General features: G+C 55.5%; 2 non-coding genes and 1 pseudogene across 2 annotated transcripts; all 3 read left to right on the plus strand.

The window, feature by feature from the left end:
• The first annotated feature begins 9,689 nt into the window (after positions 1-9,689).
• LOC144425314 (small subunit ribosomal RNA) lies at positions 9,690-11,499 on the plus strand. Its single transcript, XR_013477458.1, has one exon. It is a non-coding gene; the product is annotated as a small subunit ribosomal RNA (ribosomal RNA).
• A 298-nt stretch (positions 11,500-11,797) lies between these two features.
• LOC144425352 (5.8S ribosomal RNA) lies at positions 11,798-11,951 on the plus strand. Its single transcript, XR_013477493.1, has one exon. It is a non-coding gene; the product is annotated as a 5.8S ribosomal RNA (ribosomal RNA).
• Positions 11,952-12,239: 288 nt separating this feature from the next.
• LOC144425388 (large subunit ribosomal RNA) overlaps positions 12,240-12,500 on the plus strand; it is a 3,695-nt pseudogene continuing 3,434 nt past the window's right edge.

Consider the following 12,500-nt stretch of genomic DNA (forward strand, 5'->3'; position numbering starts at 1 on the left):
GTGCGGGGCCGGTCGGAGCGCACCCTTTTCTCGGTGGCTGGCGGGCGAGAGAGTGCTGCGTCGCCGGCATCGGCGTCGAAAGAAGCCGAGCCAAAAAAAGTTAAAGTACAAACGTGCAAGCATACTAACCTAACCCTAGGTAAGGGATGTCAGAGCGAAAGACAGTAATTTCGAATGAGCCAAGAAAGAGCGGTGCGGGGCCGGTCGGAGCGCACCCTTTTCTCGGTGGCTGGCGGGCGAGAGAGTGCTGCGTCGTCGGCATCGGCGTCGAAAGAAGCCGAGCCAAAAAAAGTTAAAGTACAAACGTGCAAGCATACTAACCTAACCCTAGGTAAGGGATGTCAGAGCGAAAGACAGTAATTTCGAATGAGCCAAGAAAGAGCGGTGCGGGGCCGGTCGGAGCGCACCCTTTTCTCGGTGGCTGGCGGGCGAGAGAGTGCTGCGTCGCCGGCATCGGCGTCGAAAGAAGCCGAGCCAAAAAAAGTTAAAGTACAAACGTGCAAGCATACTAACCTAACCCTAGGTAAGGGATGTCAGAGCGAAAGACAGTAATTTCGAATGAGCCACGAAAGAGCGGTGCTGGGCCGGTCGGAGCGCACCCTTTTCTCGGTGGCTGGCGGGCGAGAGAGTGCTGCGTCGCCGGCATCGGCGTCGAAAGAAGCCGAGCCGAAAAAAGTTAAAGTACAAACGTGCAAGCATACTAACCTAACCCTAGGTAAGGCATGTCAGAGCGAAAGACAGTAATTTCGAATGAGCCAAGAAAGAGCGGTGCGGGGCCGGTCGGAGCGCACCCTTTTCTCGGTGGCTGGCGGGCGAGAGAGTGCTGCGTCGCCGGCATCGGCGTCGAAAGAAGCCGAGCCAAAAAAAGTTAAAGTACAAACGTGCAAGCATACTAACCTAACCCTAGGTAAGGCATGTCAGAGCGAAAGACAGTAATTTCGAATGAGCCAAGAAAGAGCGGTGCGGGGCCGGTCGGAGCGCACCCTTTTCTCGGTGGCTGGCGGGCGAGAGAGTGCTGCGTCGTCGGCATCGGCGTCGAAAGAAGCCGAGCCGAAAAAAGTTAAAGTACAAACGTGCAAGCATACTAACCTAACCCTAGGTAAGGGATGTCAGAGCGAAAGACAGTAATTTCGAATGAGCCAAGAAAGAGCGGTGCGGGGCCGGTCGGAGCGCACCCTTTTCTCGGTGGCTGGCGGGCGAGAGAGTGCTGCGTCGCCGGCATCGGCGTCGAAAGAAGCCGAGCCAAAAAAAGTTTAAAGTACAAACGTGCAGGCATACTAACCTAACCCTAGGTAAGGGATGTCAGAGCGAAAGACAGTAATTTCGAATGAGCCAAGAAAGAGCGGTGCGGGGCCGGTCGGAGCGCACCCTTTTCTCGGTGGCTGGCGGGCGAGAGAGTGCTGCGTCGCCGGCATCGGCGTCGAAAGAAGCCGAGCCAAAAAAAGTTAAAGTACAAACGTGCAAGCATACTAACCTAACCCTAGGTAAGGCATGTCAGAGCGAAAGACAGTAATTTCGAATGAGCCAAGAAAGAGCGGTGCGGGGCCGGTCGGAGGGCACCCTTTTCTCGGTGGCTGGCGGGCGAGAGAGTGCTGCGTCGCCGGCATCGGCGTCGAAAGAAGCCGAGCCAAAAAAAGTTAAAGTACAAACGTGCAAGCATACTAACCTAACCCTAGGTAAGGGATGTCAGAGCGAAAGACAGTAATTTCGAATGAGCCAAGAAAGAGCGGTGCGGGGCCGGTCGGAGCGCACCCTTTTCTCGGTGGCTGGCGGGCGAGAGAGTGCTGCGTCGCCGGCATCGGCGTCGAAAGAAGCCGAGCCAAAAAAAGTTAAAGTACAAACGTGCAAGCATACTAACCTAACCCTAGGTAAGGGATGTCAGAGCGAAAGACAGTAATTTCGAATGAGCCAAGAAAGAGCGGTGCGGGACCGGTCGGAGCGCACCCTTTTCTCGGTGGCTGGCGGGCGAGAGAGTGCTGCGTCGTCGGCATCGGCGTCGAAAGAAGCCGAGCCAAAAAAAGTTAAAGTACAAACGTGCAAGCATACTAACCTAACCCTAGGTAAGGGATGTCAGAGCGAAAGACAGTAATTTCGAATGAGCCAAGAAAGAGCGGTGCGGGGCCGGTCGGAGCGCACCCTTTTCTCGGTGGCTGGCGGGCGAGAGAGTGCTGCGTCGCCGGCATCGGCGTCGAAAGAAGCCGAGCCAAAAAAAGTTAAAGTACAAACGTGCAAGCATACTAACCTAACCCTAGGTAAGGGATGTCAGAGCGAAAGACAGTAATTTCGAATGAGCCACGAAAGAGCGGTGCTGGGCCGGTCGGAGCGCACCCTTTTCTCGGTGGCTGGCGGGCGAGAGAGTGCTGCGTCGCCGGCATCGGCGTCGAAAGAAGCCGAGCCGAAAAAAGTTAAAGTACAAACGTGCAAGCATACTAACCTAACCCTAGGTAAGGCATGTCAGAGCGAAAGACAGTAATTTCGAATGAGCCAAGAAAGAGCGGTGCGGGGCCGGTCGGAGCGCACCCTTTTCTCGGTGGCTGGCGGGCGAGAGAGTGCTGCGTCGCCGGCATCGGCGTCGAAAGAAGCCGAGCCAAAAAAAGTTAAAGTACAAACGTGCAAGCATACTAACCTAACCCTAGGTAAGGCATGTCAGAGCGAAAGACAGTAATTTCGAATGAGCCAAGAAAGAGCGGTGCGGGGCCGGTCGGAGCGCACCCTTTTCTCGGTGGCTGGCGGGCGAGAGAGTGCTGCGTCGTCGGCATCGGCGTCGAAAGAAGCCGAGCCGAAAAAAGTTAAAGTACAAACGTGCAAGCATACTAACCTAACCCTAGGTAAGGCATGTCAGAGCGAAAGACAGTAATTTCGAATGAGCCAAGAAAGAGCGGTGCGGGGCCGGTCGGAGCGCACCCTTTTCTTGGTGGCTGGCGGGCGAGAGAGTGCTGCGTCGCCGGCATCGGCGTCGAAAGAAGCCGAGCCAAAAAAAGTTAAAGTACAAACGTGCAAGCATACTAACCTAACCCTAGGTAAGGGATGTCAGAGCGAAAGACAGTAATTTCGAATGAGCCAAGAAAGAGCGGTGCGGGGCCGGTCGGAGCGCACCCTTTTCTCGGTGGCTGGCGGGCGAGAGAGTGCTGCGTCGTCGGCATCGGCGTCGAAAGAAGCCGAGCCAAAAAAAGTTAAAGTACAAACGTGCAAGCATACTAACCTAACCCTAGGTAAGGGATGTCAGAGCGAAAGACAGTAATTTCGAATGAGCCAAGAAAGAGCGGTGCGGGGCCGGTCGGAGCGCACCCTTTTCTCGGTGGCTGGCGGGCGAGAGAGTGCTGCGTCGCCGGCATCGGCGTCGAAAGAAGCCGAGCCAAAAAAAGTTAAAGTACAAACGTGCAAGCATACTAACCTAACCCTAGGTAAGGGATGTCCGAGCGAAAGACAGTAATTTCGAATGAGCCAAGAAAGAGCGGTGCGGGGCCGGTCGGAGCGCACCCTTTTCTCGGTGGCTGGCGGGCGAGAGAGTGCTGCGTCGCCGGCATCGGCGTCGAAAGAAGCCGAGCCAAAAAAAGTTAAAGTACAAACGTGCAAGCATACTAACCTAACCCTAGGTAAGGCATGTCAGAGCGAAAGACAGTAATTTCGAATGAGCCAAGAAAGAGCGGTGCGGGGCCGGTCGGAGCGCACCCTTTTATCGGTGGCTGGCGGGCGAGAGAGTGCTGCGTCGCCGGCATCGGCGTCGAAAGAAGCCGAGCCAAAAAAAGTTAAAGTACAAACGTGCAAGCATACTAACCTAACCCTAGGTAAGGCATGTCAGAGCGAAAGACAGTAATTTCGAATGAGCCAAGAAAGAGCGGTGCGGGGCCGGTCGGAGCGCACCCTTTTCTCGGTGGCTGGCGGGCGAGAGAGTGCTGCGTCGTCGGCATCGGCGTCGAAAGAAGCCGAGCCGAAAAAAGTTAAAGTACAAACGTGCAAGCATACTAACCTAACCCTAGGTAAGGGATGTCAGAGCGAAAGACAGTAATTTCGAATGAGCCAAGAAAGAGCGGTGCGGGGCCGGTCGGAGCGCACCCTTTTCTCGGTGGCTGGCGGGCGAGAGAGTGCTGCGTCGCCGGCATCGGCGTCGAAAGAAGCCGAGCCAAAAAAAGTTAAAGTACAAACGTGCAGGCATACTAACCTAACCCTAGGTAAGGGATGTCAGAGCGAAAGACAGTAATTTCGAATGAGCCAAGAAAGAGCGGTGCGGGGCCGGTTGGAGCGCACCCTTTTCTCGGTGGCTGGCGGGCGAGAGAGTGCTGCGTCGCCGGCATCGGCGTCGAAAGAAGCCGAGCCAAAAAAAGTTAAAGTACAAACGTGCAAGCATACTAACCTAACCCTAGGTAAGGCATGTCAGAGCGAAAGACAGTAATTTCGAATGAGCCAAGAAAGAGCGGTGCGGGGCCGGTCGGAGCGCACCCTTTTCTCGGTGGCTGGCGGGCGAGAGAGTGCTGCGTCGCCGGCATCGGCGTCGAAAGAAGCCGAGCCAAAAAAAGTTAAAGTACAAACGTGCAAGCATACTAACCTAACCCTAGGTAAGGGATGTCAGAGCGAAAGACAGTAATTTCGAATGAGCCAAGAAAGAGCGGTGCGGGGCCGGTCGGAGCGCACCCTTTTCTCGGTGGCTGGCGGGCGAGAGAGTGCTGCGTCGCCGGCATCGGCGTCGAAAGAAGCCGAGCCAAAAAAAGTTAAAGTACAAACGTGCAAGCATACTAACCTAACCCTAGGTAAGGGATGTCAGAGCGAAAGACAGTAATTTCGAATGAGCCAAGAAAGAGCGGTGCGGGGCCGGTCGGAGCGCACCCTTTTCTCGGTGGCTGGCGGGCGAGAGAGTGCTGCGTCGTCGGCATCGGCGTCGAAAGAAGCCGAGCCAAAAAAAGTTAAAGTACAAACGTGCAAGCATACTAACCTAACCCTAGGTAAGGGATGTCAGAGCGAAAGACAGTAATTTCGAATGAGCCAAGAAAGAGCGGTGCGGGGCCGGTCGGAGCGCACCCTTTTCTCGGTGGCTGGCGGGCGAGAGAGTGCTGCGTCGCCGGCATCGGCGTCGAAAGAAGCCGAGCCAAAAAAAGTTAAAGTACAAACGTGCAAGCATACTAACCTAACCCTAGGTAAGGGATGTCAGAGCGAAAGACAGTAATTTCGAATGAGCCACGAAAGAGCGGTGCTGGGCCGGTCGGAGCGCACCCTTTTCTCGGTGGCTGGCGGGCGAGAGAGTGCTGCGTCGCCGGCATCGGCGTCGAAAGAAGCCGAGCCGAAAAAAGTTAAAGTACAAACGTGCAAGCATACTAACCTAACCCTAGGTAAGGCATGTCAGAGCGAAAGACAGTAATTTCGAATGAGCCAAGAAAGAGCGGTGCGGGGCCGGTCGGAGCGCACCCTTTTCTCGGTGGCTGGCGGGCGAGAGAGTGCTGCGTCGCCGGCATCGGCGTCGAAAGAAGCCGAGCCAAAAAAAGTTAAAGTACAAACGTGCAAGCATACTAACCTAACCCTAGGTAAGGCATGTCAGAGCGAAAGACAGTAATTTCGAATGAGCCAAGAAAGAGCGGTGCGGGGCCGGTCGGAGCGCACCCTTTTCTCGGTGGCTGGCGGGCGAGAGAGTGCTGCGTCGTCGGCATCGGCGTCGAAAGAAGCCGAGCCGAAAAAAGTTAAAGTACAAACGTGCAAGCATACTAACCTAACCCTAGGTAAGGCATGTCAGAGCGAAAGACAGTAATTTCGAATGAGCCAAGAAAGAGCGGTGCGGGGCCGGTCGGAGCGCACCCTTTTCTCGGTGGCTGGCGGGCGAGAGAGTGCTGCGTCGCCGGCATCGGCGTCGAAAGAAGCCGAGCCAAAAAAAGTTAAAGTACAAACGTGCAAGCATACTAACCTAACCCTAGGTAAGGGATGTCAGAGCGAAAGACAGTAATTTCGAATGAGCCAAGAAAGAGCGGTGCGGGGCCGGTCGGAGCGCACCCTTTTCTCGGTGGCTGGCGGGCGAGAGAGTGCTGCGTCGTCGGCATCGGCGTCGAAAGAAGCCGAGCCAAAAAAAGTTAAAGTACAAACGTGCAAGCATACTAACCTAACCCTAGGTAAGGGATGTCAGAGCGAAAGACAGTAATTTCGAATGAGCCAAGAAAGAGCGGTGCGGGGCCGGTCGGAGCGCACCCTTTTCTCGGTGGCTGGCGGGCGAGAGAGTGCTGCGTCGCCGGCATCGGCGTCGAAAGAAGCCGAGCCAAAAAAAGTTAAAGTACAAACGTGCAAGCATACTAACCTAACCCTAGGTAAGGGATGTCCGAGCGAAAGACAGTAATTTCGAATGAGCCAAGAAAGAGCGGTGCGGGGCCGGTCGGAGCGCACCCTTTTCTCGGTGGCTGGCGGGCGAGAGAGTGCTGCGTCGCCGGCATCGGCGTCGAAAGAAGCCGAGCCAAAAAAAGTTAAAGTACAAACGTGCAAGCATACTAACCTAACCCTAGGTAAGGCATGTCAGAGCGAAAGACAGTAATTTCGAATGAGCCAAGAAAGAGCGGTGCGGGGCCGGTCGGAGCGCACCCTTTTCTCGGTGGCTGGCGGGCGAGAGAGTGCTGCGTCGCCGGCATCGGCGTCGAAAGAAGCCGAGCCAAAAAAAGTTAAAGTACAAACGTGCAAGCATACTAACCTAACCCTAGGTAAGGAATGTCAGAGCGAAAGACAGTAATTTCGAATGAGCCAAGAAAGAGCGGTGCGGGGCCGGTCGGAGCGCACCCTTTTCTCGGTGGCTGGCGGGCGAGAGAGTGCTGCGTCGCCGGCATCGGCGTCGAAAGAAGCCGAGCCAAAAAAAGTTAAAGTACAAACGTGCAAGCATACTAACCTAACCCTAGGTAAGGGATGTCAGAGCGAAAGACAGTAATTTCGAATGAGCCAAGAAAGAGCGGTGCGGGGCCGGTCGGAGCGCACCCTTTTCTCGGTGGCTGGCGGGCGAGAGAGTGCTGCGTCGTCGGCATCGGCGTCGAAAGAAGCCGAGCCAAAAAAAGTTAAAGTACAAACGTGCAAGCATACTAACCTAACCCTAGGTAAGGGATGTCAGAGCGAAAGACAGTAATTTCGAATGAGCCAAGAAAGAGCGGTGCGGGGCCGGTCGGAGCGCACCCTTTTCTCGGTGGCTGGCGGGCGAGAGAGTGCTGCGTCACCGGCATCGGCGTCGAAAGAAGCCGAGCCAAAAAAAGTTAAAGTACAAACGTGCAAGCATACTAACCTAACCCTAGGTAAGGGATGTCAGAGCGAAAGACAGTAATTTCGAATGAGCCAAGAAAGAGCGGTGCTGGGCCGGTCGGAGCGCACCCTTTTCTCGGTGGCTGGCGGGCGAGAGAGTGCTGCGTCGCCGGCATCGGCGTCGAAAGAAGCCGAGCCAAAAAAAGTTAAAGTACAAACGTGCAAGCATACTAACCTAACCCTAGGTAAGGGATGTCCGAGCGAAAGACAGTAATTTCGAATGAGCCAAGAAAGAGCGGTGCGGGGCCGGTCGGAGCGCACCCTTTTCTCGGTGGCTGGCGGGCGAGAGAGTGCTGCGTCGCCGGCATCGGCGTCGAAAGAAGCCGAGCCAAAAAAAGTTAAAGTACAAACGTGCAAGCATACTAACCTAACCCTAGGTAAGGCATGTCAGAGCGAAAGACAGTAATTTCGAATGAGCCAAGAAAGAGCGGTGCGGGGCCGGTCGGAGCGCACCCTTTTCTCGGTGGCTGGCGGGCGAGAGAGTGCTGCGTCGCCGGCATCGGCGTCGAAAGAAGCCGAGCCAAAAAAAGTTAAAGTACAAACGTGCAAGCATACTAACCTAACCCTAGGTAAGGAATGTCAGAGCGAAAGACAGTAATTTCGAATGAGCCAAGAAAGAGCGGTGCGGGGCCGGTCGGAGCGCACCCTTTTCTCGGTGGCTGGCGGGCGAGAGAGTGCTGCGTCGCCGGCATCGGCGTCGAAAGAAGCCGAGCCAAAAAAAGTTAAAGTACAAACGTGCAAGCATACTAACCTAACCCTAGGTAAGGGATGTCAGAGCGAAAGACAGTAATTTCGAATGAGCCAAGAAAGAGCGGTGCGGGGCCGGTCGGAGCGCACCCTTTTCTCGGTGGCTGGCGGGCGAGAGAGTGCTGCGTCGTCGGCATCGGCGTCGAAAGAAGCCGAGCCAAAAAAAGTTAAAGTACAAACGTGCAAGCATACTAACCTAACCCTAGGTAAGGGATGTCAGAGCGAAAGACAGTAATTTCGAATGAGCCAAGAAAGAGCGGTGCGGGGCCGGTCGGAGCGCACCCTTTTCTCGGTGGCTGGCGGGCGAGAGAGTGCTGCGTCACCGGCATCGGCGTCGAAAGAAGCCGAGCCAAAAAAAGTTAAAGTACAAACGTGCAAGCATACTAACCTAACCCTAGGTAAGGGATGTCAGAGCGAAAGACAGTAATTTCGAATGAGCCAAGAAAGAGCGGTGCTGGGCCGGTCGGAGCGCACCCTTTTCTCGGTGGCTGGCGGGCGAGAGAGTGCTGCGTCGCCGGCATCGGCGTCGAAAGAAGCCGAGCCGAAAAAAGTTAAAGTACAAACGTGCAAGCATACTAACCTAACCCTAGGTAAGGCATGTCAGAGCGAAAGACAGTAATTTCGAATGAGCCAAGAAAGAGCGGTGCGGGGCCGGTCGGAGCGCACCCTTTTCTCGGTGGCTGGCGGGCGAGAGAGTGCTGCGTCGCCGGCATCGGCGTCGAAAGAAGCCGAGCCAAAAAAAGTTAAAGTACAAACGTGCAAGCATACTAACCTAACCCTAGGTAAGGGATGTCAGAGCGAAAGACAGTAATTTCGAATGAGCCAAGAAAGAGCGGTGCGGGGCCGGTCGGAGCGCACCCTTTTCTCGGTGGCTGGCGGGCGAGAGAGTGCTGCGTCGTCGGCATCGGCGTCGAAAGAAGCCGAGCCAAAAGAAGTTAAAGTACAAACGTGCAAGCATACTAACCTAACCCTAGGTAAGGGATGTCAGAGCGAAAGACAGTAATTTCGAATGAGCCAAGAAAGAGCGGTGCGGGGCCGGTCGGAGCGCACCCTTTTCTCGGTGGCTGGCGGGCGAGAGAGTGCTGCGTCGTCGGCATCGGCGTCGAAAGAAGCCGAGCCAAAAAAAGTTAAAGTACAAACGTGCAAGCATACTAACCTAACCCTAGGTAAGGGATGTCAGAGCGAAAGACAGTAATTTCGAATGAGCCAAGAAAGAGCGGTGCGGGGCCGGTCGGAGCGCACCCTTTTCTCGGTGGCTGGCGGGCGAGAGAGTGCTGCGTCGCCGGCATCGGCGTCGAAAGAAGCCGAGCCAAAAAAAGTTAAAGTACAAACGCGATGCTAATGAGCGAGCCGTTGTCTCGACTAATATGTAGGGGGCGTTCGATCGAGCGTCTGGCTTGAGCGCTTGTCGGCCTAGCAGAACGGTCGCATTGTTATGCCCGGGTTTTAGGCACCGCTGCAGGCGGCCGGCAGAGCTCTTGTTTGTGCGAAACTGAATGGATCGAGCCCGAGAGAGGGCGAGCAAAGAAAAAACGCAAATCGCTCCGCCTGGCACTGCCGGCGAGAGCGTGGACGTCGCGGCCAGCGACTGTCGAAGCTGAGTACGGCCGCAGGCGATCGCCTCGGTCTTAAACGAATGCGACGAGCACGCGCCGGGCGGCCCAGCAAGGGCCGAGCGCAGCTGTCGCAGCTATCTGGTTGATCCTGCCAGTAGTGATATGCTTGTCTCAAAGATTAAGCCATGCAGGTGCAAGTACGAGTTCTCGTAAAGCGAAACTGCGAATGGCTCATTAAATCAGTCTTGGTTTATTTGGTCTCGTAAGCGAAGTGGATAACTGTGGTAATTCTAGAGCTAATACATGCATTAAGCGCCGACTTCGGGAGGCGCGCTTTTATCAGATCAAAACCGACCGGGTTCGTCCTGTGACGTTTGATGACTCTGGATAACCACGCGGATCGTACGGTCTCTGCACCGACGACGTATCATTCAAGTGTCTGCCCTATCAACTGTCGAAGGTACGCTACGTGCCTACCTTTGTGATAACGGGTAACGGGGAATCAGGGTTCGATTCCGGAGAGGGAGCCTGAGAAACGGCTACCACATCCAAGGAAGGCAGCAGGCGCGCAAATTACCCATTCCCGACACGGGGAGGTAGTGACGAAAAATAACAATACAGGACTCTAACGAGGCCCTGTAATTGGAATGAGTACATCCTAAAACTCTTAACGAGTATCCATTGGAGGGCAAGTCTGGTGCCAGCAGCCGCGGTAATTCCAGCTCCAACAGTGTATGCTAAAGTTGTTGCGGTTGAAAAGCTCGTAGTTGGATTTTGGGCGAGCGCCGCCGGTCCGTCGCAAGGCGTGTCACTGGTTGCGTTCGCCTCACCTTCGGTTCTCCGTCGGTGCTCTTGACTGAGTGTCGGCGGTGGCCGATAAGTTTACTTTGAAAAAATTAGAGTGTTCAAAGCAGGCTGTTCGCCTGCATAGTGTTGCGTGGAATAATGGAATAGGACCTCGGTTCTATTTTGTTGGTTTTCGGAGCACGAGGTAATGATTAAGAGGGACAGACGGGGGCGTCCGTACTCTGCCGTTAGAGGTGAAATTCTTGGATCGGCGGAAGACGAACTACTGCGAAAGCATTTGCCAAGAATGTTTTCTTTAATCAAGAGCGAAAGTCAGAGGTTCGAAGACGATCAGATACCGTCCTAGTTCTGACTATAAACGATGCCAACTAGCGATCGGGAGGCGTTACCATGACGACCTTTCCGGCAGCTTCCGGGAAACCAAAGTCTTTGGGTTCCGGGGGAAGTATGGTTGCAAAGCTGAAACTTAAAGGAATTGACGGAAGGGCACCACCAGGAGTGGAGCCTGCGGCTTAATTTGACTCAACACGGGGAAACTCACCCGGCCCGGACACAGGTAGGATTGACAGATTGAGAGCTCTTTCTTGATTCTGTGGGTGGTGGTGCATGGCCGTTCTTAGTTGGTGGAGCGATTTGTCTGGTTAATTCCGATAACGAACGAGACTCTGGCATGCTAAATAGTTACGCGACCTTCTCGGTCGGCGTCTAACTTCTTAGAGGGACTAGTGGCGTTTAGCCACACGAGATTGAGCAATAACAGGTCTGTGATGCCCTTAGATGTCCGGGGCCGCACGCGCGCTACACTGAGTGAAGCAGCGAGTGTCTAACCTAGGCCGAAAGGTCCGGGTAACCCGTTGAACCTCATTCGTGATTGGGATAGGGACTTGCAATTGTTTCCCTTGAACGAGGAATTCCCAGTAAGCGCAAGTCATCAACTTGCGTTGATTACGTCCCTGCCCTTTGTACACACCGCCCGTCGCTACTACCGATTGAATGGTTTAGTGAGATCCTTGGATCGGCCCCGTCGCGGCTGGCAACGGCCGCGTCGGCGTGTCGAGAAGACGATCAAACTTGATCATTTAGAGGAAGTAAAAGTCGTAACAAGGTTTCCGTAGGTGAACCTGCGGAAGGATCATTACCGAAGGTGGTGGTAGGCCCCGGCCGACCGCGCACTGAATTGTCTTTGGGTGCCGCCGAGAGGGCGGCCGTCAATCGGGGTTCCGCCCCGTGCGACACGCGTAACACGTTGGCATAGCAAGGCAGCCGAGTGCGATGGTGGCTTCTGGGCACCGCGCTCGATGTGCCGCCGGCCCAGCCCGGCGGTCGCTCGGCGCCGTTTGTTGGTGTTTTTGTGCAGTTGTTGTCGGTGGTGGTTTTGTGGTCGATCCCACAGTGTGACGTCCGCGCGCTTCGGCGCCGGGCGAAACGTCGAGGACGACTCTTAACGGTGGATCACTCGGCTCGCGAGTCGATGAAGGACGCAGCCAAGTGCGAGAAGTAATGTGAATTGCAGAACACATTGAACGTCGACCTTCTGAACGCGAATTGCGGTCTCGGGTCAATCCCGGGACCGCGTCTGCCTCAGGGTCGCGTTCGTCCTCACCCGAGGGCCGTCGCCTGGCCTCTGCGAAGACGGCCGGGCGTCGCCCCAAGTTGAAGCGGTCGCCGAGCTTTCTCGGCGCGACCGCGTGTCCCGTACACCGCCGGCCCCTCGACGTGTTCAACTACGTTCGAGGGGCGGGTCCAGGTCGGTCGGTCCGGTCACGAGATCAAGACCGACCGTGGGCCAAGGCGGCGACGGTACGCGCTCGGTCGGCGCCGGCGGCGACGACTTGCGATGCCAGCGGGCCGTGTAAGAAGCGGCCCGCTTGACACATACGACCTGAGTTCAGGCGAGAGCACCCGCTGAATTTAAGCATATTATTAAGCGGAGGAAAAGAAACCAACAGGGATTCCCTGAGTAACGGCGAGTGAACCGGGAAGAGTCCAGCGTCGAATCTGCGCGCTTTTCGAGCGCGCCGAGTTGTGACGTACGGAAGTCCCAGTGCGGCTGACGGCGAGCGCCGGTTTCCTTCTGATCGAGGCCTCGTCCCACGGCGGGTGTTAGGCCCATAGGGGCGCTTGCCTTGGCCGCTTCGG

This window comes from Styela clava, chromosome 7, assembly GCF_964204865.1.
Source record: "Styela clava chromosome 7, kaStyClav1.hap1.2, whole genome shotgun sequence".
NCBI lineage: Eukaryota > Metazoa > Chordata > Ascidiacea > Stolidobranchia > Styelidae > Styela > Styela clava.